Raw genomic sequence first — 27,902 nt, 5'->3', positions numbered from 1 at the left:
TAGACTTGAGTAGATTTCTAGTTTCCAATCTTCTGACTGTCTTCTACTGTCCCTTATAATCATCCTTTCAGGCACCAGTGATGCAGCCAGAGGTATCTCTGGCAGATCAAAGATGAGTATCAGGCTCTGAAGAAACAAGGAGGAGGAACAAGGGCTCAGGTAATACTATTTTTAGTTTTTCTGCTCAAGGGTAAATACCAAGGAAGGAGCAGATGCACTCAACTTCCAATAAATGCACAGCTACATCACTGATGTCATCCAGCAGAGGTATTTTCATAACACTTTATTTAAGATAGAAGGAGGCTTTCTTAATACACAAGTGCAGAGAGCCTGGGCAACAAAGAACTGCAAGTCCAGGCCATTTGGGAGGGCTACCAGATGAGCAAAATCCAGGAGACCTGATGGAATAAGGCACACAACTAGGACAAGATCATGGATAGGCAATGACTATTTGGGAAGGTCTAACAGAGAAGCCAAGTGCACATGACTTGTGAGAAGCAGTTGAGGATTCTGGGCTTGCTTAGTCTGACAAAGAGAAGGCTAAGAAGAACCTGTAGTTACTTGGAGGAAGCTACAAAGATGACAGTTTCTTTTTGTTAACGGCAGCTGGTAAAACTCAAGAAAATAGGTGCAAGGTGTGATTTAAGTTGCTCAGACTGGACAGTAGAAAAAACACCATTTTCACCAGTAAGGTAGTCACTGGAACAGTTACCCAAACAGGCTAAGAAATTCTATGTCTTAGAGGTTTTTAAAACTTGAGTAGATAAAACTTTGGCTGATCTGACTGCTTTGGCAATAGTACTGGTCCATAGAGAGTCCTTCTGTGGTCTTTTCTAACTAGTATTTCTGTGACTCTGGCATAACTTTACATATTTCTTCTGGAACTGTTATTTAAAAGGTTTTTTCTTTGACTTTAAGTACAAAAGTTTTCTATCCAAAACAAGTCAGTAAAGCACATCTGATCACTCAATTTCTCAGTCAAAGAAATGAGAACTGACCAATTTCTGCTAAATTAAAACCTCACCATTATTTCCTTGGATAAAAATAGAAAATAATTTAAACACTATTACTTTTTCTAGGTTTTTCTGGAGGTACTTACCATCATAACAGAATTAATTACAATGCAACAGTTTTCCATGAACAAACATTTTGCTACTGCGCTCAAGTTTGCTTACAGTAATGTTCACTGTGAAGAGTGTGTTTCTTTTTGCTGTTCTATTTTAGTAGAGACTGCTTCTGTACAGATGTGTTGGAAAGTGGTTTTCCCAAGGGAAGTCAGGGTGATTTTTATACTAGGCAAAATCAGACACCTTTAGGAAATAAGATGGGATAAATATGTGGGGATTATATTCTGGAAAAGGACAAGTCTGGAGCCCTTTTTCTGACCTTACAGCAGGGGCCTAATACTGCAAAGCAATCCACTAGCAATTTTAAGACAGCAAAGCAGGAGACTTATTCAAAGTAAGCCAGTAGAACTGCCCTGAAACAGTGTTCTCTCACAGATACATTTCCAAAATATAATTACATATATACTTAAAGCTACTACTTCAGATCACAGACATATCTTTCAAAGCAGAGAAGCTCATGAGGTTGAAATGAAAGCCTTTCAGGCAATTTGGCTTGGAAAGAGTATGCTACAGTCTGCCTAGGACAGACTGCATGGAGGAATCATAAGTGGTGTATATTTAATGGAAGCAGCAGCCTTGAGAAAGTCACTAGTTTATCTGGTGGCTTAACTAGCTGACGCTTCTGGTATGGTATGTCCATTACACAGGAAATTCCAGTTCACAGAGGCTGATACCAATGTTACTACTGTATCACATGTAAGAGGAGCAATAGTTTTTATGGTTTTTTTGCATAAAAGGAAAACAAGCCTACATATCAAATACCAGAATGGACAGATTGTACAAAAATTAAGGAAATAGGAGGGGGGAAAAAAAAGGCAAAACAATTTTTTTTTTTTAAAGAAAAGCTGTGCGAAACTCAGAAAAGGTCTGGAAAATGGACTTTAAGTGACTTTCACCAGAAACCTCCAAACTTATTAATCAAACAACTAAGCAAATATTTTACCTGAAAAATACGAGAACAAACAAGGAACCCTACAAATTAAATAAATGTGGCAGCAGGTTTCAGATAAATTTATTATTCTCTTGAATTCCAAAAATCTTCTGCAGCTAAGATAAATATTCAGACAGTAAAATCTTCTTATTAATCACTTTCTTGCTTACCCTCCACTTAACAAGAAAAGGGACAGGACTGAGTAATGTGGACAGCAACACTATAAGACAGCGATGCTCCAGAAATTATTCATAAGAACAAACTTATTAAGGCAGTCTGTGACTTATTTTTTTGCATACACTAATTAGGCTCCACTTTCCTGATGCTGAACATGCAGTTTCCATTTGATAATAACTGCAGATGTGGAGGCTCTTTAAATTCAGGTTGTCTTATCTCAGATGTTTCTGTTTACCTATACTATACTAAAGGGCTAGATTCTCCAAGATATTCAAGCACCAACATGAAGATGATGGAATGTCAGTGTCCAAATATTTTTGTAGATTTTATTCTAAAGGTAAACCCACATTTCAAGAACATCTGTGTTTTCAGCAGTTCCCCACTTTCAGCCTACCAGTATTAATAGGCCATCCAAACATTTCTGAGAGGGAAGGAAAAAAAAATCACAGAATTCTTTTTTTTTTTTCTATTTTCAGTGCAACCTGGAGTTTTAATACTGCATTACTAGCAATAGATTTCAGAACGTGTAAATTCCCTCAGAAAATTCTGAGGCTTTTACTTTAGCTTTTGTACTGAATTGAGTTTTGTCATTCATTACTACTTTTTGTTACATTTATTTGAATGTATTTGAAAGAGCTTACCCCACGATCATTTACCGGCTGTGAAATGAGCAAATGTGAGTATACTGACTTCAAGATGGTATATGACAGGCACATCCAATCAATCCGTGGCCTGTGGGCCACATGCAGCCTGCCCCTTGACCCATGCTGTACAGGCGGCAGCTCTTCCCAGCAGAGCGGCCTGGGCACACATCCATTGCCCAGCAACAACCAAATTGTCAGTGTGCGATTAGCTCTGGACTGACCGAAACCAGCGCACAGAGAGGGCGGTGCTGTGCAGCGCTGATTCAAGTGATGGCAAATAAATAATTTTGATATATTGGACAAACACAGTACTCTGAACAGCAAAGAATACGCAGCCTTGCTTTCCATTTTGATAAAGGAATTTGAAAACAGGTTTCAAGATTGCAAAAAAAAATCATCAATTTATGTTTGTAAGACCATTTCCAATTGATATAAATGTTCAATGCAAATTTTCTTTTTCTTTATTTTTATTTTTAATTTTAAATTTGCATTTTTATTTTATTTATATATTAACAATATTTTATATTTTACAAGAGATGCTCTGAAAGTAATGCCTCCTGTTTTATTACATTGGCTTGTAACATCAGAGGTGGATGTTGGTGGTATGACAGCACAGGTTGAACCTCCCCACCAATAATCCATGAGATGTTGTTGATGTGCAACAGATGGCAGCAGAGAGGCAGTCTGACAAAATAGCATCTGGCATGGAAGTGTAGATGAAGCATAGGTGTGGAACTGAATTCCTCCATGCAGAAAAAATGGCACACGTTGACTTTCATGGACACCTGCTGAATGTTTGTGGAGACCAAACAGTGGATGTGAGTACAATGAGGCTGTGGGTGGTGTGTTTCAGCAATGGCAACACTGGGTCACCAATGGGTGCAAATTTTTATCAATGTGGCACATAGGCTCTTGTTCATTGCTGGCAAAGTTGCGTAGCTTATGGTGGTGACTGTGTTGAGAAATAGTGTTTTGTAGCTAAGAATTTGCTCTATCAAATAGTGTTATTGTACTCTTTGTATCTGTTATAGTTTCCATGGAAATAAATAGGAGGCATTACTTTCACAGCAACTTATTTATTTGCAGCCCAAGAAAATTCATATTCACTCAATGCAACCCAGGCAAGCCAAAAGGTTGGACACCCATGGTATATGAGTTTCATCTAACTTATTGCTACATAATGGCTTCTACATTTATTTGTAGAATGCTGCAAGTACAGAGCTCAATTGCATGAACATGTACTGCATTGACTTGTGTGAATAAAGAGGCAAAAATTTCCTTTGCTGTTCCCAACAAGTCTGTCATGACAATCTCACATCTGAATTCACATATAGCTCCCTATTTGATAGACTGGAATACCATGGTTGGAAGGTGGAACTTTCTCATCCATTCACTGGTTCCACCACAGCAAAACACTCAGAAAAACAGATCTGTAGGCACAACGCCACATCTGTCTAGTACAGCTGAAGATGATGAGGAGTTACGAATTTAACAGTGAGATATAACTTGGGTATAGGTTCAAGTTCTGACTCAGGCAGATGTCAATAGGAAATGTGCCTCTGCGGACTGTGGGATTTTACTCACAATAAATTCAGGGTTCCTTTAGCTGACAGGTAAAGATGTCTGATTTTTTAGGGTGATGACGTTTCGTTTGGCCTTTGGAGTGCATGTCTAGAGCCACAAGTTCAACATGTTTGCCAGTCAGATGGTTCAAATAATCTCTCAGAATCCCATTCAGACAAGTACCTTTGGAAAAGACCTAACTGATTACAGCTTTCTTAAAGATTTCTCACACTTCATCTGCACCCTTTATCGTCTTTTAAGCCAGGATAGAAAATGCTACACAAGAGGGAACAGTTTGTTTTAGACAAAGGTGCAGTAACCCACTTCCTGTTTCTCTCCCATCATCTGTTACAGATTGGTCTTTACATCAAGTCCAAGACATTAATTTAGCCTCTTTACATCTGCCTAAACCCACCGTTTAATTTTGTGGGGAAAAAACTTCAATAGCTACAACTGTCACTTCTTTATTGTGTTTGCTTTAAAAATCCAACTGAATTAGTATTTCCTGGAATCTCTTGTAAGTGTCAGAACTTCTTAAATATTTGCTCATTAAAAAAGCGCTATCACTCACTACTACAAAAGATTTTGTTATCTGCCAAAAAATTCAAGACTGTGTGCAAGGTGGAAGAAATTTATGAGAAGACGGGAAATGATTAATAAAATATCACTGAACAGAAGGAAAATATATTGCCAATATTCATCATGAAAATATTTGATCATTCTTCTGTTTTTGTTTGGTTTATTTTCCTTGAGTCATCATCTTCCCTATCCAGAAGATGACCTTTATGGAGTCTTTTTTTTTTTTTTTTTTTTTTTTTGGATGGGTACAATCACAGAGGATGCCTTTGTAACAGATAAGTATATTATATGTTCAGTTTTCACTGAACATTGTTCTAAGTCAGTGAGAATACTAGGATGATGTAATCTAATTTTCCTTAATTGAGCAACCCCTAAGCTGTGTATTACTTTTATAATATGAAACTATCTAGTCAGTGGTTGTATACTGTTAGTTACAGATGTCTGGACAATAAATCTTATCTCAATACCTGGTGCCATCATGTGCAACGTTGGAAAGCATCAGCTACAGAAAGTATTGGAGTAGCAAATATTATTGCTAATTCCTAGTTGTAAACCTGACTCTGGGATTAAAAACCTGGTGAAAAATACATTAATTTAATAGCTTTTGATAATCTTCTTTTTGCCCTCCTAAGACAACCAGGACTAGAGTATTACTGAATGAAAGCTGAGATTCTCCAATATGCAGCAGGACTTGGTGTGACACTGCATCTAACATCTGTTAAAAGGATGAAAAATGAGGCAGAGTATATTCTAGGACAAAATGTTGAAATTAAACTGAAAAAACAACTCCAGATTAAAATATACAGTCCACTAACAGTGGGACTGCAATCAAAGTCATCGGCAGAATTCAACAATCTGTCATCAGCTAGTTATGCCAGACTGCCTCCCAGCTTGCATTGAATGTCATGAATGGAAAAGAATCCATCCATTTGATTATATTTTTCATCTATTTCATTTGTTCATAGAAACGGAAAGTAAAAGATATGCAGGTCCATGCCAAGAGAAAAGTTCACTGTTTGAGATACTAGGTAAGCACTCTTACTTCCTTGCTTGGTTTGTCATCACTAGCTCAGACACTGACGAAAATGAGCAAGATGAATTACGAGTTTCTAAAATACGGAAAGTACAGAAAATGAACAGCTTTTACTATCTTCTGGTGATGGACGCTTTGCAAATAATCTTGGTTTACATCAATTGTCACATTGCTTACAGAATTTATGATAGAAAAGAACTAAAAACAATGCAGAATGCGTTATTTGATGCCTATTTCCAGTAATACTAAGAGATAATCATAACATTACTATGTGTGTCTCAGCATAACTAATTTTGGCTTGGACTACAACATAACTTCACTTAAACAGATACAGAATTATGGAAATAAATCGTGTCAGCAGCTGATAGAAACCACTGCCAATCTACCTCACGTGTACTCTGCAACAGATGTATGATAAAATAACAGCTACTACAGTAAACACAAAGAAATGTATCTATTACCTGCTATAAAAAGGCATTCAAGCCTGAAAGTGGAAGGCATGAATGTATTTCTTAGAACTTCTCTCCCAAGGAAAATTTTTCATGAAGAATAAAAAGAAATTCCTATACAGGGCTAAGTTTTAACAACAGACCTTGAAACACATATGACCCTATTTACACCAGGACAACCTTGGCTCAGAGAATGACACGCTTAGCAGAAAAGGGTTACCACCCTGACTGCAGAGAGGTAGTCAGGTATGTATTTCCCCCATGTCAAGCAGGAAGTTTTTAGAAGCTGCCTTTAAAAACCAAAACCAAAACAAAACAAAACAAAAAAAAAAAACCAAGCTTTTGCATCTTTTATGGTCTGAGTTATTTTTGCCTTCTGGAAACAAGTTTATGTTGTAAACTCTAGGGAGAATACCAAAATTTTGTTGCATCCAGATTTCATAGAAAGGGGTCTAAGAACCTACATCAAAACTCTGAATTGAAATGAAGCATTTTAGAGTTAATTTTATTTTGTGGCTAAATAAAAACACTGACAGCCAAAGACAAATGTAATCCATCTCCAACAGAAACACTCCTGACTCCTTACCATGAAAAATCTGCACTTTGTAGCTTTTGAAATTCTAGCAAGCATGTGTATGTGTAAACACACACAGACAGAACTCTGTGAATAAGCTGGAGGACAACATATTAAATCTGTCATCACAAGCCATGCTAGTTCATTCTTAATGCATTCATGACTAACAGAAGAAAAACAAATCAAATCCTGGTTTGATTACACAATCAGCATTTCAGCCAGTGTTCTATAATAAGGTGGCTTCAAAGATTAGACACATACACTAAATTTTTAGAGGAGGATCCTACGTAAAAAATATTCATTTTGAAAAGACTTGTGGATCTTTTGAAATATACAAGTAAATTTTGAAATCTTCCAGATTGCTAGTTATCCAGGAAATACAAAACTGATGTCTTTGAAATAACAATGAGTTCATCTCCTTTTATATGAGTCCACTTAAATGTTTCTGAAGAAAAAAGTTTTATGATTTCTTTAAATCAGCGCTGATAAAATAAGAACATGCTTATGTTAAAACGGCTAAATGTTCTGAGGTCCAGGTTGCAGACAGTCACATAAATTGCTTGCTAAACTCCAAAAACAACTTTTGCCACAACTAACTCAGATATCAGTAGCTACAATGCAGACAAAAACTTAGGTCCATTGAATTCCACCTCTTGCTTGAGACAAAATGCATCAAATCAGAATTCATTTTTAAAATTAGAATAGATTATTTTAGAACTATTTAATAACTATGCTTTTTTTTTTTTTAATCAGATGTCTGCATAAACTACAGCCTGTGTTGCTAATTTTAAGGTCCTCTTAGAAAACTGCCTTCCAAATTTCATAGTGCCCAGGAGTTGCAACACAACTTCAGGTGTGAAGTTGCATCAATTAAAAGAAAGCTATTACAACAAATTGTCACCAAGGATTCTTCTCTCATCCTGGGAACTTTAAAGAAAATAATTTCCCTGGAGAATCAGAGGAAGTAAAATAAATAGAAAAAAAAAGTAATGGAAATTCCCTTACACTACGGTATTTTAAAGACTGACAAGTCATATAGTTGATATGGCAGAAGCTCTGTTGGAAAACACTCAAAATGAATGAGCAATCCCACCCATAACTTTCCCCTGCTCTTCTGTTTTGTGAAAGCACTACTGATGAACAGCTGCACCAGCACACAGAAGGTAAGGCTGGGTAACAAATTCGGCACCTGGTTTTATCACTTAGTAGTTGTATAGCACCTACTAGAAACTAAAAATTCTTCTGGTTACAATTTCATGTCTGTAAAGAGGGGACTATACCTTACTTGCAGAGTGATATCAGTTGCCACAACTAGATTAAAATTAGAGTCAATGGATCAGTAAAGGAATAGTGCCCTACTATTCATTTAAATGAATAGAAAAGAATTGAACTGGAATCACATCACCGCAGGACAATCCAGCTGTTTATTACACATAACTGCTAACATTGCAATGTCTGAGGGATGCATGTGGATATCAGTGCATCTGTAGAAGTTCAGCAGGTTGGATCCTTCTTCCTTGGCAACATCTTTGAACAACTTTTATTGAATGCAGTCTGCTTGGTTTGAATAGTAAAAGCTAACTGCTGCCAGGAAATGAATTCAAGATAAAAGCCTGTCCCAGGAAGAAACATTGAGCTCCTTCTGGGCAGAACTGCCTAAAGAGCAGAAGAAGTATTAATCAGTGATGCTCTGTCTGTCCTCTTCAAGGAAGCACATAAAGGAACTATTCCACTAAACATACATATACAGACAATCCACTTAACATACATATACATCTGACAGGCATTAGAATGACTGAGTTTACCTACTGGCTCTTAAAACTCCTGTTCCAAACACAATCTGTGAGCCTACAAAGCTTCATTGTTTGCTTCCTTATAGGTGATAACGAAACTGGCATCTAGTTCCCACTGCTGAATGGTTTCCATGAGGCTTTGAAAAGGTTGTTTGCTACTACTAGTATTATGTAACCATCTTAGTTTCAGCATGCATAAAAGCTTGTTCTTGTCAAATACCTTATCTCCAAGATTGTATTAATAACTAAACACGAGTCATGCTAGGTATCAGACATGTGTGCATTCATACATGATAAACAGTAAGGATTTTTTGTAAAAATGAGTTAAATCTGTTAGTAAAGTGCATTGTTAATGCATTATCCTATGACTTGTATGGCCCTTCTTTTACTGCTATGCAAGTGGCCCTGATGCACTTCTGCCTGTGCGCAAGCAAATACTACACTGGAATCTGAAGAAAAGATCACAAGCAGATTGCATTACCAGATAGGAATCTTGCCTTGTCCAGATAATCATTAAATTAAGATTTAAAACTTGTATTATCCATGCTTAATAAGCCAAGATGCAAAGTACTGATCATTTTGACCCGAGTCCAGCAAAATGCTGGATCACATGCTCAATCTTCATTCCATAAGCAGTCCTATAGATATCAGTGGAGTTAAGTAGGTATTTTAAAGCTTAGTTTTATCAGTAGCAGTCATCAGCATTTTGCAAAAATTCATTCACCAAAGAAAGATCTCAACACAAGGTACAATTACCTTGACGAAATATATTTCTACTGTAAGAATAACAAGGAGTACCTATGATAGAGTACTATTTTCATGTGAGTGGTTTGAAAAATAACATACTCTTTAAACATAGCTCAGTCAGAACTGGTATATTCTGTGCAAGGAAAAAAGAGATGTGTCTCACTGTGGTATACCACAATAAGAGTAACAAGTGTTCTAATAAACAACTTAAAAATATAGATGCATATTCACTACAAAATATCAGAAAGAGATCACAAACTTGCACTGTCTCTGTCACCTCAACAGACAGGAGCTGTGTTTGTGCCCCCAGCACACTGAACTGCAGCTATCACAATGTTCTGAACAATCACATTGATATTTTATCATTCTTTATGTTATACTTATAAGCTGGAAAAACTAATAAATGCAAAGCAGTTCCTAAGAACATACTCACTCCCACACAAAAGTCTTTGCCAGACATTTTTAGAAGAGATGAAATAAATTATACCTTCAGCAACGTTTCATCTTTTTTGTCTGATGCAGTATCTTACAAATAGGGATATCATGAGGCTCTTTTAATCGAGAAATATCTGGGACCATGAGTAGCTTGTCATCCAGCCTTTACAAAAGGACTCTATTCTTCCATAGTCCTTTGTAGTTTGTTTATTTTAATATGAAAATATTAAATAAGTCCCATATGTAAACTACTACCCAACAGTCCTTAAACCAGGATGTTAAACCTTTATGGCCAGTAGTGCATCTCAGTACATCCGGGGTAGCCATTCAACTTATTTTTGCCTGAAAATACTGGCACATCCCTTCTTGGCATGAAATGTACCCACACAATTCTATTTTTGTGCTATTGTCATTCCTTAAATATTTTGGGTTGGGCAATGGAAGATACTTCCACGAGACATCTCCTGAAAATCAGCAATTAGACCAGACAGTCATGGTGGTTGCCAATAGCACTTTGTTAACTAGCTGAATTAGAAAGCATTCGCATGGGAACCAGAAGATTTGAGCTGAAATCACTCACGTCTGAATTCACTGCAAAGATTTGGTTGATGATCTCCTACCTCTCAGGTATCCTTTCAGTAGTCACTCAGCCAAGCCTTTTTCAGCCTCCACTGCTAAAGATCGTCTAATCTGCAAAGTAAGGTAATTAGATATTAGCCAGGGTAAGGAATAGAACTCAGGCCACTTTTATTTGCAGACAAGTCTCTAACTAGGTTGAGGAGCCATTCCCTATGTTCACTGAACATTGTTAATTGTCATATAAAACAAATGGCCTTCAACAGCACGCACAAGGTGCAACCAACGCTCTGTGTCAAAATGATGGGACTATCTCAGCCAGGGCCTGAAGCACTGCATGGCCAGGGAGGAGTTACCGAGCTACGACCCAAGACAGGGGACAGTTCTGAGGAGCTGCACAAGAGCACGGAAACAAAATAAAAGAGCAGAAACAGCAGACCAACAAGGAGCAAAGCGCAGCAGGCCAAAATCTACATGCATAAACCTGGGCTCCTGCACCATTCCTCACCTCAATGGAGGACTAAGGGTAACCCATAAGGAAAACAAGAAGTTGAAATTAGGAAAGGGGTAGGAAAGGTTTTTGGCTAAATTTGAGCCTGTGGAAGGAGGAAGAAAGGTAAATTTCTCAACCAGTATGTAATCTCTGCTGAGTCCTTTATTTTTTTCTGTAAAGTCAGAGTTGTTAATGTTTACTAGCTCGATACTGACAATCGTGGCATGTTTTGTGCTCTACTGTCGTCAGCATCCTTAAAACGAAAACAATGACAACAGAAAACATAGTATATAAAAATAAAAAACGAATTCAGGCAAACAGCTTTTTTACATTGCTAGGACAGTTTAAAGTCACTGAGGCCAAGCAGTGCCCACCCCTGAGGTTTTGGCTCCAGAAAGCGACTAACTCCCCTTATGCAAATAAACAAATATCTATCTGTTCTTGCATCTATACCTCAAAAAATCTGTAAACAGCGCAACTCAAAAGCTCCTGTGAAATGCAGCACGAAGCCGTGAAAAGAAGCATACCATTCCACTACTTGCAGTAATTTCAACTACAAACTTGAGAAGCCCAGCTGTGTTATAATAAACAAACCAGCCGAAATTTGTAATACCAAAACCTTACAAGTCTGATCTGACTGTGCAGACAGTAAGGCAGGCATACAGCTGTTCTTAATGCACACTAAGAATTCTTGGTACCACAATGATCTGCCATTAAAAAATATCATTTCCTTCTTTGCCTGACAAGCAGTCAGTCTTTCCTGCTTCTCGTGCTGTAATGAACACAGTTATTTATGTAGGTCTGAAACAAGGATGAAAACAACACTCTCTCTCACTGAGAATATTTTCGAGCAGTATTTCAAACAGTATGCAAACACTGTACCAGCTCTGTCTGACAGACAGAACTCTGGTGCATTTGCAGCTAGATAGAAAAGCAGGCCTTTGACGGCTTCTAAGGAAAAATCACTTCAAATTTTGGTGTTAGCAACATGTTTAGTGTTAGAATTTGAGTTGACATTTTAATGACTGACACAGTCAGGCTTCCAAAAATTCCATAGTCCTAATTTGCTAAGAAAAAGTTACTACATGTGAGGGGAGGGAATAACTGTCCTCAGAAGAAAATTCCATACAGAATTTCTGCTTCATGATTATGAATGTGATTTTAGCAATATATCTTTTCCTCAAAAATCCACAGTTCTGAGTGGCATCGTTTCTATATCTTACGTCAAATAAAACATTTGACAGACAGTTATATACATCTACAGTCACCACTGTAAAGAAAAAAGAAACACAGCCAATTAAAAATATGCAGCCAAGTAGATTTGAAATAAAATTTAAAGCATCTATACAATTAGAACTGTAAAGAAAATTAGATTTAGTTGTGTAAGACATAGTTCCTATAAATGGCAGGGGGGTTCAAAAAAACAGTGTTAACATCCTCAGTCTCAAAAATTATAGTTTTTGTTTTTATAGCAATAATTAGCTGACAATTCCACTTCACTCGAAATAGAGCTTTTTCTGGTCATATAGAAAATCTGTACTGAAGGTTCCTACTTCAGAACTCAATATTTCATATTTTTCTACTGCATCCATTTATAACTGATGATAATCTGTTACCTTGTCAAGACTCCTTTTTTTCATTTCCTTCTCTTCAAGTTCTCTTAAAGCATTTTTATAAGTTTAAAACAAAATTATACTGCTTTTATAAGTTTTTAATTCTCTGATTAAGTGGTTAATCCAGCTAGCCCTACTTCCAGTACACAGATGGTTCAGATTACCTGGTCAAGCCCCATCAAAACTAAACTATTCCATGATTCAAAAATATTGTCTACCCTGGATGAAAATTTGGATCTGAGACAAGATTCACTAAAATATTCTGTATCCACTCACAGTACATGTGTGTACAATTTATTATTATGTCATAAAACACAACAGATATTCATTTTGAAAACTAAACAGTACTTGCTGCAGTAAATGCTGACAGCCAGTATGCTGCAGACAGTTGTGGAGAAAAGTTTTCTGGTGATTTAACTTGTACGTAACACTTTTTAACATTAATTAAATCACATTCCGTACCAAATATTTATTTTTTCCATGATAATTCCTGGGCATACAATGTGCACAAGGGAGAGATATATATTATGTGAATTATAAATAAATATAAGATTTTTAAAAGAGCTTGTATCTCTGAAACTAATCCTTTCCTACTGGTTTGGAGGTAGAGCGTCTCCTTAGAAGTATATGACCTATTTTTTATCTTGTAACTTCCTTTTCTTCCAGTATCAAACCATGAGTATTTAAAATGTTTAACACGTTTGTACACAGTTACAGTGAAAGCCTGGGCAACTTTCAACCAAGATAAATTTCTTCTGCAATTTCTTAAAAATTCCGTCTGGTAAAATATAAGCTATTTGTTCTATAATAGACAAGTCATGATTGTCACAAAGAATAGTTTAAGAGGAGAAAGTGACATAATATTGCAAGAGTAGTTTCACATGGAGAAGAGTGTAGTTTTGGCTCAAAAACAGAACTGACTTGACTACTCTAAGATGTTTCATAAATAAAATACTTTCATAACAAACATGTAAGGTTGCAACACCCAGAAAGTCCCAGAACTCCCAGGAAATTATTGCCAACGTCACAGCATGACTAAACTTTCTAAAAATGGTCTCAAAAGAATGAGGGTCAAAAGGAATAGGAAAAAAAAAACCCAGACAAAAAGTATGTTTTGTCTTTCCTTTTCAATCAGTCTAACTGCACAGATCCTCAGCAGATGCAAGCACTGTCCTTTACGTTTCACTCTCTCAAGATAGGTTACAGCTACATCATTTTCTCATGGCCTTCCAATATCCTGCCCCGCTCATAATCCTTGCACTGCGTGACCTCAGGAAATCCCCAATCAATTCACCCAAACACACCCACCCTCACCCCCTTCTTCTACATTTTTCCTGATTCTTCTACCATGAAAGAACTGTTTTCCATAACCCAGCAGTTGGATTTAGAGGCAGATCAGTTTAAATCTATAAGTGTTTATAAGAACAAATAATGATCTTTATATACTCAAAAACAATCTTTTATAGCCTCTTAACCTTTTCCCTAAATTCTAAAATGGGCTTCTCCTCTGCAAGACCATGATAATAAAATACAGCCAAGATGTGCTATTGATATCGTTAGCTAAAAACACAAGAAGATTTTAAAAAACAGAATTGCAATGACATTTTTTGAATGTTTGTTTTAACCCGGTTAATGACCAAATTACCCAAGGAAGTTTAATCCTGAAGTGACACGACTTATACAAAATCATGGGAAGCTTGCTTTCTTTCTGATGACATTGTGGATTGTCTGAAAATCCCTGTCATTTGAGGAGCCTTATTTTGAAGATTTCTCACAAAGGACTGAAAGCAGTTGTGGGAGGAAGAAGAGTCTTGAAATGAAAGCAATGCACTAGATCTTGGGAGAACCGAGACCACTTTCACAACTAAGCAGGCGTGTGAACCTGTCATTTTTGTGGATTGTCCCTCTCTACAATCTGTAGACTGAGGAAGATGATACGTCATGCACATCTCGTTGGGTCTTTGAACTTGCAATCATCTTCTTTTATCACAATATGTGAAGCACAAAGAATACAATCTCACTTGAGGAGTCCAGGACCTAGAGAAATACACACACTTCCATGACCCCATCACCCACATCCCTATGCATTAAAGGAAAAAAAAAAAAAAACTATTAAGAGTTTTAGTCAAAGTGAATACATGCATGATACCGCGATAGTCATCTAATGAATTAGATCCGAAAACCAAACTTCTTAACGTCCTCTCAGGACTGTCAGTGTTGGAATTCCTGCAAATTGCATTCCCCAGCATTTCATATTTCTTTAATTCTTTCTAAAATTTGACAAATATTCAATAATTTGTCTGAAAATTTAGATGCTTGCTTCAGGATGTTTAAACTATTAGATTCTGAGTCTGCATGCAAAATTTCACTCAACTAAGGCCTCTAAAAAAGTACTGATTCTATGAAGGCTATAATTATTAAACAGATACTTTCTTCAGCCTGCACTTGGCATGCACAATTTGCACACAGAGCATTTATCTTCTAGCTAAATTATATCACAGGCCAGTATAATCTTTCTCAAGATTTAATGTTTACTGCATTTCCCAAGCTCACAGTCAGTTACCGCTGGGGTGTGGGGATAAGCAAAACTAAAAAAGCAACTAATTTTTTATTATACACTGCTCAAATCCTCCCAATGCTAAAGCCACTGAAACTTCATGTACCTTCTTCCTCTTAGATTTAAATTTGTTTCCCCGCTTTTAAAATCTTCTCTAGGATAAGAAGGGTGCCAAATTTCAGGAATGCCATGATTTTTCTTTCTGCTGGATACTGGGGGTGCAGGGGTGGAGATGGTAATATAGTGTCAAAATTCACATTTATAGCAGAGTTGTGTTCCATCTTCTGTTAATGAGTGATTGCTGCCATTCCTTTAATAACCCACTTTCTTCCTAATGCTATGCCATTAACATTTTGAAATATTAATTAGTGGCTTTGAGGTCATCTCCAGCACCTCAACTATGTCAGGATTCTTCAAAATAAGGAGAGAAGGAACATGAACTTTGTAAGACCCTAGGATTAGTTGCAGAAATAGATCTGTTTTGATGCAACCACATAAAAAAAAAAAAAAAAAGAAAAAACAGGTATTATGGTATTTGCACTCAAAATGTCTAAATTGTTACCAAAAATTTCAGCAGGATGTACACATATCCCTCAAGAAAGGAAGTTAGAGAGGTGTCCTCTCTTGTAAAGATACCATAATTATCTTCAGTTCTGCGTGTGATCTTCAGGACAGAGCTCGTAAGCATAGAGAAACACAAACTCAAATACTCCACTCTGAGGATGTGCTCCTAAGAATATCCTTCCAACAGACAGAGCACTGCAGCACGCCAAGAGAGGGAGAGGATATCTCTACAAATGATCCTTTGGTGCTGCTGCCAAGCTCTGTACTCAATCAGGCTGGAAGAGCAACTCCTACAACTGCTTACACGTGCTGGATCTCAGGGGGCTCATGCCTTTTCAAGGGTATTGTACCAGACTTGCAGTTTTCTTCCCAAATTAAAGTATGCTAGTGAGAACTTCACAAAGATGCCTCTTGAAGCAATTATTGATAGTGTGTTGCCACTCTGTGACTTTGTCACATCTTCAGAAACTGGAATTATGCTAAGCCAATTTCTTGTAGCTGCTGCCTCCCTCAAGTTGACTAGCTCTAGATATAAACAGCACAACTACTAGAGACATTATACAAAAAAAAGATCTAAGCTCTGCATTTGGTACCTCTGCCAGAAGTTGCTTACCATTCAGTTCCAGACTGGCATGAGACATTTGATTTCTGCTCCTTATTTCTGATACATGTGAAAGACCAGCATCTCGTTGTTTGTGGGTTTTTTGGTTTGTTTGTTTGCTTTATATGTGACTGGAAGTTTACCTGTGAAATAAACAGGAACAAAGGAAGTATAGAGGAAACATATTATCTGCTGTTACAAGGAAGTACTCTCAGCAACCCTAGTAACATCAGGATTTTACAATAACTAATCAATGAGCTGTGGTGTGACAAATAACCACACGTGTTAGGATAAAAAGTTTAAGGATAAATTCTGACTTTGTTCTTTCTGATCACTATTTTGAAATGAAAATATTTTAATTACTGTGCAAACATTGTAAACAAAATAAATAAATAGACTCCAAGAATTGCCTTAATTAATGAGGGACGAAACTCTAAAACATTGCCAGTTAGTTTATTGAAAGAAACTACCAATTCTACCAATTTAGAAAAAAAAAATAGCAGCTTGTCTGTCATGAACTTAATTACAGGAATGGCCTATCACCACGTCCCACTTTTTCCAGCTGTTTGCTTAATGGCATACACAGTTTCAAGAACAGTAAGATTTATTTACTAGAATGAGTGAGCTATAGTGCATTGGAGCCAACTCCATTCAGTGTGTTTCCATTGATTTTCTTTTTTCTTTTTCTTCTTCCCCTTTTGGCTTCTTATATTACACACTTACATCTACTCTCTATGATAAACTGTATTTGCTAATGTTAGCTTTGATCTTGCATTCAGCCTGGGGACATACAATGAAACCAAACCTGAAATATTTATATACTGAAAATCTATGGCATATATGTTACATAGATACTATATACCTATTTTTGAGTCATTTAAGTAAAAATAAGACTCGCAATTTTTCTTCCCAATCTTTAATTAAAACAGTTTAAGAGATCATTCTTTATAATCTGAAATAGTAAATTCAGCTATGACACTAAAAATATGTATGCCTACTTTAAACTTGAAGTTACATTTTCAGATGAACAACAAAATAAACTTGTGATCTTTAATATATATATATTTAAATGTTTAAATATTTAAACGTATACATATGCATGATGAAGATGTCTTCATCACTTTCTGGAAGAAAACATCCTGCCAGCAATTAGTTAAACAATTTCCCAGCTGACAACCAAAATATACATGGATATTGAAGAAATATATATTCCTGCTCAAAGAAAATTTTTACTCATATCCATTCTATTCACACAGCCACAGTTTATCTGATTTAATTTGGTGAGTTCTGAAAATTATTTCACTCTTTGGTGTAATCTCAGCTGCTAAGTAATGGCCTAGATAGTCTTATGACAGTTTGAACCACTGTTGACACTTCAGCCAACTAAGCAGAGCAGTCTGTTTTGCTGTATTGCCATAAAGTTAAGTTCTCTTTGGCAGAAATTAATGTGGATATTGGTAAAATTAAGCATTCATTCCAGCATGAACATTATAAGAGAATAGTATAGGATTAAAATTCTGCATAACTAAAAATATATTAACTTGGTTTAAAAAACAATCACAACCTGGGAAAAATTATTAATTGTAGTAACTTCTAACGCCTGAAAACAAGTGGTTGGAACCACAGATGGTGATTTTAACAATAAAAAGGAAGAACCATTTCTGATCAGGAAGCTACAGAAGAGAGGTTTGTGACTTAATCTTTAAAAAATGCGCAACTGAAATCAACTCCACGTGAGAGGGTAAGTCTGCATCTGGCTGATCATGAAAAGAATGAATGTTAAGCTCTTCCACCTACTTCCCAACACTTGCATTGCAGTGATAAAACTGTCCTAGTGTTCTCTCACAGCAAACTCCTCTCTAGTCAGAAAAACATGTACAGGCATGCTGTATTTTTAGCATGGACTTAATCCATTCTGTTTCACTTGTGTACATCCTTATCAGACTGAAACTGCTTACAGTGCTTTGCTGACTCTGGACCCTATTAAGATTGTATTTTAAACTATGTGAAGGACTTATGCTGTTGCTACAAACTAAGAGTTTACCACCCACTTTCCATATACCTTACATTTAAAAAATTCTTTACAAATGAAAGGATTCATTGATGAACCACCAGCCTGCATCAACAGCTTGGGAGGAACTTCTTTCTTAACCACTGATTTAGCTCAAATTCTGGCAGGAGGATACACCATCATATTTTTCAACCACACTTTTTTTTTTTTTTTTTTTTTTTCTGCAGGACTACACGAAATAAAAATTATCTGGAGTGCACAGAGAACTGAAACACAGGTTAGGTTATAAAGAGACAGGATGACCCAGCTCAGAATCCGTTGGGCATTTTGGATTATACCCAGGTGTTAAGCATAAAAGCAAAGCATACAGCTTTTTAGACAAATAACTGCAGGGAAGCTGCCAAGGGGCAAGAACAAACATTTGTCTTCTTACAGAATTGGATCGTGCATCAGGAGGCTGAAAAGAGGTGAAGGAAGACTAGGGTTCTCTTTACAATATTTTACATCATCAACAGAGTTATTTACTATGGAACAGATCCACAAAGGGGATTTATCATCACTGTCATAATACCTACCTTTCCACCACCTCAGGAATGTATAGCTATGAACAAGGCAATTCAGCTCGTGTTTCAAGGCATTGCAGTCAAGCAACTAAAAAGGAGTTCCACAAAAGCAGCACATAGTTTAGAAAGCATTTAAACTAACAAGGAAATACTTTGTTAAGCCACAACCCTTTTCCAGGACAGAGGCCTTTTTCTTTAAAAGAGGAGTGTGGTTTACAATTTTCCAAAATTTTTCCTGGAATTCCAAGATTTTTTCTTGGAATTAGCATGTAGCTAACAGTTCTTCACAAACCATAGCTGGAAGTGGCCACAAAGTAGCATGGGAGATCTTTATTTCAACTCCACAAACTACATCCAATTAAATACTTGCAGTTAGGGTGTCAAAATTTGGCTTTCTTACAGAATGTGCTGTATAAATTGCAAAGTCACAATGATTCTCACAGTCCTGAATGAACTGGCCTGTTCTAGGGAGAGCAACTGTCATTTGAAATGATGATACCCTTTTTACAATCCTTTATTTATTTTATTTTTAAAGCAGAACCATACCTAAAGCCCTTGAGATTTGACAAAACCAGTGTAGCTGGTAACTTGTCTGAATGTTGAGAAAGTCATTGTAAATTAACCACCTTTAGTAAGTGCACTTCTTGGAAAAAGCACTTTTGACATTCTTTTAATGAATGAATTTATCAATTGCTGCACACGGCATGTGATTCTGTAACAGGAGCAAGGATGTTGCTCCCAGTTACAACCAGAATCAGACAGTCTCACCAGTAAATCAGACAATTTTAAAAGTACATAACCATCAGATAGGTCATTACACATCTCTTACTAATCACCCTCTCAAATTAAGACCTTGATTATTATGACTAGAAAAGACATTGAATTACACTAAGAAATAGTCAAAGACTTTTCCTCCTACTTCTGCATAGTCTGTGCAACATCTACTGTGTATGATGAATCACCCTACTGGAAATTTGCAGTAAAATAAGATAAATCACTAAACAAGCTGTGCATAACTAGCTTGAGTGGCTAGAGTAATTATGTCCCGCCACTCAGCTACACATTTCCTGAAGCACTTCATTTTATCACAGTCAGTGGAATTTGGCAGGGATCAAAATCAGGTCACCTCCAGCTATGCTAAGTCTGTCAGGCTCAAGCAGACTGCCAAATGAATGAAGACACTCGGGGAAATCACCTATGTCTCTCCCTAATCAGAAAAACAAATATCATATTGACTATCATAATTCTTTCACAGACTGAGAGAACAATGATTCAGTAAATGACATATCAGGTACACCAAGCCTTTGGAGCATGTGTCAGCACACTGATAAGAAAGGAAACCATGGGGACATCTGAACACATATGCTTCAATAGCAGCTTTCCTTCAGCACTTCACCCTTATCCTCTCCGCTAATATCAGCATCTACAAACAGTACCTATACAGGGAGCTGTATTTGGAAAATATACCTAGGTCACAACATGGCAAAATACCATCCTGGGGGGAAAAGAACGGAATTCAATCTCAGGGTTATTTAATATTTCACACACTTCCAAAACTCAGAACTGCAGCTTGATTTAAGATAGCTTTGAGCTATGACAAGTGTTACTAAGTCAGAGTTGGTGAGCTGGCAGGAAAGTAATCCAAATCTAATCCCACAGAAAACACTGTAATCGTATCTCTTAATTGTACAGGTTAATCCATATGTCTATGTTCTGCTCCTCACCCTCTGCAATTTATTGTATCTTCTTTAAAGCTTGGAAGAAGAATAGATAACTTTTAGAAATAGATTTTAGTCAGACTACTAATATGAGTAAGTCTTGCTGGAAATTCTTTTGGTCATTTCATTATCCCATTGTGTTAAGGTCACATAACTAGACATTATCTAGAGCAGGTATATTCCGTTTGCGGAGACTTGCATATTGCAAAACAAAAGGGATACAATCCAAGAAAGTAAAATGCAACATTGCTGTTTAAGGCATCATACATGAAGCAGAAAAGAAAACTATGCTGTAATCCTTTGGTATGGCAATCACTTGTCCCAGAGTCCCTATCTCGTCCCATCTTTTTAAGCAGTTGTTCTTACACCCTCTCCTATGGTCATGTTCCATGAGTAAAGAAAGATGAATTTAGAATAAATAAGCCCTTTTTACCAGTGTTCTGGCACTGTTATCTTCCCCATTCTTGCCTTGATGCTGAAGTGGAAAAGAAGTCATATAATATCTTACCATACTATATAGATTGTTCTAGACATTAAACTGCTTTAGAACTGGCAGAAGCAAAACAATTTGTGCTTGTTTCAACAGGGCAATTGATGCTGTTTTCACTAAGCCAGGTCAGTATTTCCTTGAAGTTTTCAAACATCGGCAAATGTTTGGTGCTTTAGTGCAAAAATTTAAAAGCCAAGGTTTCCTCTCATTCTTACAGTACTCTGTTTTATGTCTGTTCTCAGACAACTGGATCCCTCCCTCCATCATGCATACATGATAAGAATTAATAGGGATTGAAATAAACTGTGGGGATTGGACAAATTCGTGCTGTGACTTTGTTTCATGAGCCAAGATCCAACAAAGAAATACACTAGAAAATAGTCATTAGAAGTGAACAGTTTAGCTTCTATGTTTGACTCATTCCCAAAGAAGCTGGATGCATGTATATGCCAAGACCTCCTTAGAAAAAGTAACGTATTTTGTGATTTGTATTCTTTTCTCTACGCAAGTATTGGGAAATAGTTTAATCTCAAACAGATAGGTTTCCAGTATTTAGATTATTAATTTAGCTTAGGTGAAAATACGCAATTCAGAAAGCTGCCCTCACACAGCAATTAACGAGAAACAGGAACATAAGAATTTTAAGTACTCAAAGATCTGAGCAATACTGCTTCTGTTAAAGCATATGAGAGTTGCGGTGTTGGAAGCATCTGTTTATTCAAATGCAGTATTTGGTAACCTTAGCAATACTCTATTTGTTTGATGCCCCACAAGTCAACCCTTCAAGCTTGTGAACCTGAGTACAGTTTCTTAAGCAGTGAAAGAATACAATCAAGAGACATTGATCTATATTGCTAGGTCTTGAACAGTTCTACATGTGTTCACTAAAGACCGTCAGTTTCTAAAATGCTGTTAATCTGAGAGATTTCAGCAGTACTTAAAAATACAAAACAAAACAAAAAGTGCTTGGAAACAGAGTTCATTAGTCTGGTTGCCTGATTGATCTAGGAAATTCTCGCCAAATATTTATGGCTTACTGTCTCTTCAAAATTTTAAGAATATTTAATCTTTTTTTAAATTACTCTATTAAGTGACAAAGTACCATATTATGCTAGATACCTCATCAACAGGCGGCTGTTTTTGGGAATTGCTAAATCTAAAACTGTTGCATGGCACTTTGCCCTTGATCTGTAACACTCAGAGAGCCAAGCATACATATGTGACCAAGAGGCCCGGCAGTAAAACACTGAGCAACATCTCAAAGACAGCTGTCATGAACTACGGTTGTTAAAAGCAGGGCACCAGACATTTCAAGCTCTTTTAAGACACCTCCTAAAGCACTTGAACAGTGGTAATTCCAGAAGTTTTGGTATCTTTCATCCACATGTTTCAGGAAATAAAAATAACAGGCTTTTTATTTTGTCTGTTTTCCTAGTCAGGGAATTGTTCTCTACCTCCCTGCAGTCATTATCAACTTCTGCATTCTTTTAGAGCTTTGAAGTTTTCTTCTCTTTGTAAAAACAGATTCAGAACCTCCTACAGTCTGAAAAACAGCAGTGCAAGAGAGGCACTTCCATTTCACTTGAAACAACTTTTGATCAGTTAGCGACAGCTTGCAGAAATCTACAGTTCACATTTCCCTATGGAAATGCACAGCTTAGCAAGCACACTCCCAGGCATAGCGCTCTCTTCCTAATGCTGTGAACATCTTCAACCCTGGTGGGATCTTACACCACAACAAGTGCAGACACTGTGTAATCTGTATCCAACTGGCAGGAAGGGTCAGCAATAAAATGGGCTGAAAAAGCCACAGAAAGAGCCTGAGAATGAGACTGAAGTGATCTGCATGGTTCAGAAGGAGATGCTATCTCACCAGAACAAGCTAAATAGAAGAGAACAAGCAAGGACTGGGACCAGAATAGACGATGGGTTTTCGCCATACATTCAAGTACAAGGAATGAGTGAAAAATAATGCTCTCCTTAAACGAAGGCTAGCGTTTTTTTTTTGTTTGTTTGTTGTTTTTTAATATATATATAACAGCAAATGAGGCCATTTCTAGGGGAAACAGTTCTCTCAGTTAAAAAGAATATTCTTATGTCCATGCATAAAGAGACAAACTGAATTCCAGCATTCCCTAGTTTTTGTAAATGTCATACCACTCCTTGAACATTAAATAATCTGCATATCTATATATGTTTAATCTTAGAAGGACAAGTGCTTGCTGGCAAGAATAAAGGACAACACAAAGCTGAAGCGTTAATCTTTTGAGGCCTTGAGGCATTACAAGTTATATTATCTTTACATTTTCCAGACACAAGATATAAAAAATTAAAAGAACAAACAATCCAAAGTGGCAAAAAAATACACAATACCGAAAAGGTTATGCTTCTTAGCAGATACTAAGAATGCATTTACCATATTTGGAGGAATAAATCAACCTCTATTACCTAGAAAATACATAACCTTGAACTATAGGCACTTAGGCTGGATGTTCAAGCAATCTGATTTTAGCACATCGAGGACCTGCAATGAGCTAGGAAAAAAATAATAATCTGGAACACTAGGATTTATTTTCTAAATAAAATTGTAAGTTATTACTGCATAATATCTATTAGCCAGGAGCCATTTTTAGCAGCAAACAGTTCATTCTAAGGAAGTGCAACCACATGTGCGTCAAGAACAATGAATGGTATGGCATTTTATGTGCACCATAAATGTGAAGCAAGGACTGGAGTCTGATGTGATGACAAGGGAACAACAAATGGCTATACATACAGGTACCAGAAAAGCCAGGATAGCTTCCTCTATATTAAATTTCAAGAATAGATATACTAGTGTCATCAACTTTGAGAAGACAAAGCAAGTATTTTAGCATTTTCAGTAGATAAAAATGCATCATTTATTAAAGAAATTCTTGTATCTTTCATAGATTTCACTCCTTCAATGCAACATTTTCAATTAAAAATGTCCTAGTAGAACTGTTCAACCAGTGAAGTACATGCAGTTTTATACGAATATGTATATATTTGTTTAGTGTCCTAAAATTTTGATATAACATTGTCTGTAAACCAATCAGCACTTTTTTTCTTTGTAATACGTTTGTTCAATCACTTCAGCTTTAAAACATCATGTTGAAAGAGAAAGCTTTTTGCCACACTGGAGTTAAATACATATTTCATTGCTCTTTTAAAAAAAAAAAAGTAGTATAAACTTTTGTTACAGGTGTAGTCCTATCAGGATTGACACAACCACTTACAGAGGAGCCCAGACATGAGAAACTTTCCTGCAGGCCCAGACCTCACCCCACCCAGCTCCCTGGTGGGACCATCATGCTCCCAGCCACCCTCTGTGGCTCCCAGCATGGGCAGCACCTTGGGCACTAGTGCATCACCAACAGTTCCCTTCCATTTTGCCTTTTCCAGGAGCATTGTAAAGGTGGATTTTCCCAATGCCACAATATTGCAAAATGCTAAGCAGAGTAGTTTGGTTTTTTTGTTTGTTTTTCCAGTCAGTTTTGGTTCTAAACATAAAGGAAGAACTTTTTTAAAAAAGGTTTTGTAGATGTTGTCATCTCTGTCTTCAGTCTCCCATTTTTCCTTTTTGGCATTGTTTGTTCTGCCTCCAAGCATCATCAGAGTCTATTTCACTCACAAGAACACCATTAATCATGGGAACTGATAATTACAATCTGTTGTGGCAGATGCAGTTCCACAGGCAATTTTAGCCAACAAAGAGGAAGAAGAGATTAGACCTTGACTGTTGTTGTCCTACCTGATGCAAATCTTGCATTTCTAGGTGAATAATGACCAATTGGTGATCATGTAATCTGAATTCCAGGATGGCTTCACAACTATCTAAAGTATTTAAAGACCTTAAACACTTCTCTTCTAGCCTTGAAATAATTCAGGCTTAGTACGTACATCCAGAGCAGGAGGAGCTGCTATGGTCAGCTGGCATGAAAAGGCACATCTCCAAGGACAGCAAAAGCACCAGGAGACAAAGCATCAGAAATTCTATAAAGTAAACAAACCAGCTGAAGAAACAAAGCAGTTGCCTACAGCAGCCAGAAGTAAACTGATAGCATAAGAACTGTGGCAGCTGTTTCTCCTTCCCACCTAACAACCATGTACATCGGGAAAAACCTTTGAAACTGCAACAGTCGCAGAAGGGCAAATGGTGGTAACCTAATGAATGCAGAGAAGGCAGTTTGCAATAACAGCTGAATACCTAGAATCCCACAAGTCATAAATGTTGGTAGTACCTATCAGGAGGCTTTTCAAAAGCCTAGCGTGTCTGAAATATCTGTGTCTAAGCATTTTCTTCTGAAATCATAGAACTTGGACTCATTAGCTTTTGGTTCACCCCAAGACAATTCCTTAAGGCTTCAAAAGTTTTGTACTATCACAACTGAAAGGTAAAGCAGGGCCTTTCATTTATTAGAAAAATGTAGCTGTTTTTCAGATGTTAGGTGGCTGAAAAAGATCAGAGCCAAAAGGTGTTAAAGGCATGGTTACTTATTCTTCTAGCCAACTTACCTACTTTTTGACAGTAATTCAAAAGAAAATTGTAGTAGTAATTCCCCTTCAGTTACTGACAATGATGTTATTATCAGCAATAATAATCCCCTAGCCACGTTTTTTCTCTCTCTTTATCTAGATCTCCATGTTTTGTCTTTGTGCTTTTATCAGAGGAAAGAGTTTGGGGTGCTTTTTTCCTTCTGTACCTCAGCCTCAAAAAATAAGGGTAAAAGGAAAAGTGAAAAAAAGTGGAATTGCTCATGGCTTCTGTGGTGAGATTGTGGTTGCATTTCTGGAAATTCCAGTATCACCTTAAAGAACTGCAACTCTTCAGCCAAATGTTCCCTCAAAAGTGCACCAAAATAGACTGTGTGTTTATTCATATATAAAAAAAAAAATAGCCTTTCAAACTATTGAAGAGATCTTCAATGATGGGGAGAGATGAGGAAAAAGGATCCTGATTTCTGCAGAATTTTTTCTTCATGCAAAACAAACAAAAGCCTTTTTTGTTATTAATGTTTCAGTAAACTTCTGCAGAGATGGTTTTTTTTTTTCAGGAATAAACTAGTTCCTATTACTGTTAGCAGTTACAATTCAATTCAGTTCTTGCCGGTATATTTAATCTTTATTTCTCAGCAATCTTTTTATTTGTTGCTGCTTTCCTTTGCTGAAGTTTAAAAAAAAAAAAAAAAAAAGCTATCCTATAGCATATACAAAACACAGTAGAAAAATTTTTAATTGAGCTCTGGATCCTCAACTCTGTTCTAGCTGTGTATCCTTTTCCCTCCAAATCAAGTCCAAATAAATTACACTTCCAAGAGTTCTTTCACATTCTACATGTCTTATAACATTCTCCACAGTGCCATCAAGCAGTTCTGTCAGGGTCAGTAGATTTCACCTATTAAACACGAATCTGAAGGGAGGCTGCTGAAATCCAGTACAGACCAGTGTTTTTACCTCTAAGTTTACTGTCTTGAGCTGTGACAGGCATCATCAGTCATTGGTGCAAAAATGCATTTATTTGTGGTGATAGAAGAGAAAACCTTTCATTTCTAAAAAGAGATTCTCAAACTCACTTTGGAAAGAAATAGCTTGAATAACTTCTACCCTAGAAGTGAAAGAACTGTTTTTGTTACAGTTCCAAAGCTTTCCAAAGATAAAGATTTGATCCAAACTGATCTTTAGCGTAACTTAAGGAGATGTTCCTAGGAATATAGAGGTTCAAAAAAAAATTAGTGTCACTTCATGTGGACCTAAACCTGGCTCCAGTTCCTACCCCAGTCAGAATTTTGCACAGTGAGCAGCATCACTGGTCCATTAACGTGCTTAGAGTTGCAAAATACTGATGGTGATGTCCCAAAGGAGCACAGCCATAAAAGCTGAATGAACCAAATTAAAGAGAAGGCCTGAGGTGTTAGCAATTCTGCCCAAAGGCCTATAACCCAGGTATGTGTTCTGCAGAGCAGGGAAGAGGCTTTCCATGAGCCATGCTGACATTTCTTCAGCTCTGAAGGAACTCAAGAGTCACCAGCCCCTGAGGCAACAGCAGCAAAAGCCCCACTCTGCTTCACAGCAGGGCTCATACTGAATCATTTGTTTCTTCGTTACCACATGCCTCATAGATGCCCATTTCTATTTATTACCTAATGAGAAAGACTAGATACTCAAGCAAGATAACGATGTCGTCTGGTTCTCTATAGCAGTATAATTTCTTCGAGCACACCAGCTGCATGAAGAAGGGACTGGTAAAGAAGTTGACACAGATAGGCCCTTTCCAAGACAGCAAATACAAGTTAAATATCCCCAGAGACCAGGATACATAGATTCATGTTCTGCAACACTCAATCATCCACTCTGACGTGGCTGATGTTGATTAGCTTAGCAGAGCAAGCTGAGAAGTTTTTTTCCCCCCCATCTTCCAAGACTCAGAGCAAGACATCTTTGTGCTCCTCCCAAGATAACATCACAGTTCCTGGATATTATTTTGAGCCTTAAATTCAGTCACATTTAGAAGTATCAGAAAGAAAAGGCTATCAAACAACAAAGCAATCTTACACTTTACACAAAGTATCATTCCAGCTGGGTAACTGAAGAAGCTATTTGCATATTTTGCCATAGAGAAAAGTGCCCCTATCTACTTCTCTTA

General features: G+C 36.9%; 1 long non-coding RNA gene across 2 annotated transcripts in view; it reads right to left on the bottom strand.

The window, feature by feature from the left end:
- LOC110401877 overlaps nt 1-27,902 on the bottom strand; it is a 127,036-nt gene that overhangs the window by 21,572 nt on the left and 77,562 nt on the right. For both annotated transcript variants that reach the window (XR_002440660.1, XR_002440661.1), the window contains 2 exons: nt 16,469-16,599; nt 10,673-10,742 (listed from right to left, as the gene is read on the bottom strand). This is a non-coding gene — a long non-coding RNA (uncharacterized LOC110401877). The remainder of the gene's footprint in view (nt 1-10,672; nt 10,743-16,468; nt 16,600-27,902) is intronic.

Source organism: Numida meleagris, chromosome 6 (assembly GCF_002078875.1).
Source record: "Numida meleagris isolate 19003 breed g44 Domestic line chromosome 6, NumMel1.0, whole genome shotgun sequence".
NCBI lineage: Eukaryota > Metazoa > Chordata > Aves > Galliformes > Numididae > Numida > Numida meleagris.
Note: the sequence above shows the minus strand (reverse complement) of the source record. Positions and strands in the feature narration are given on the sequence as shown.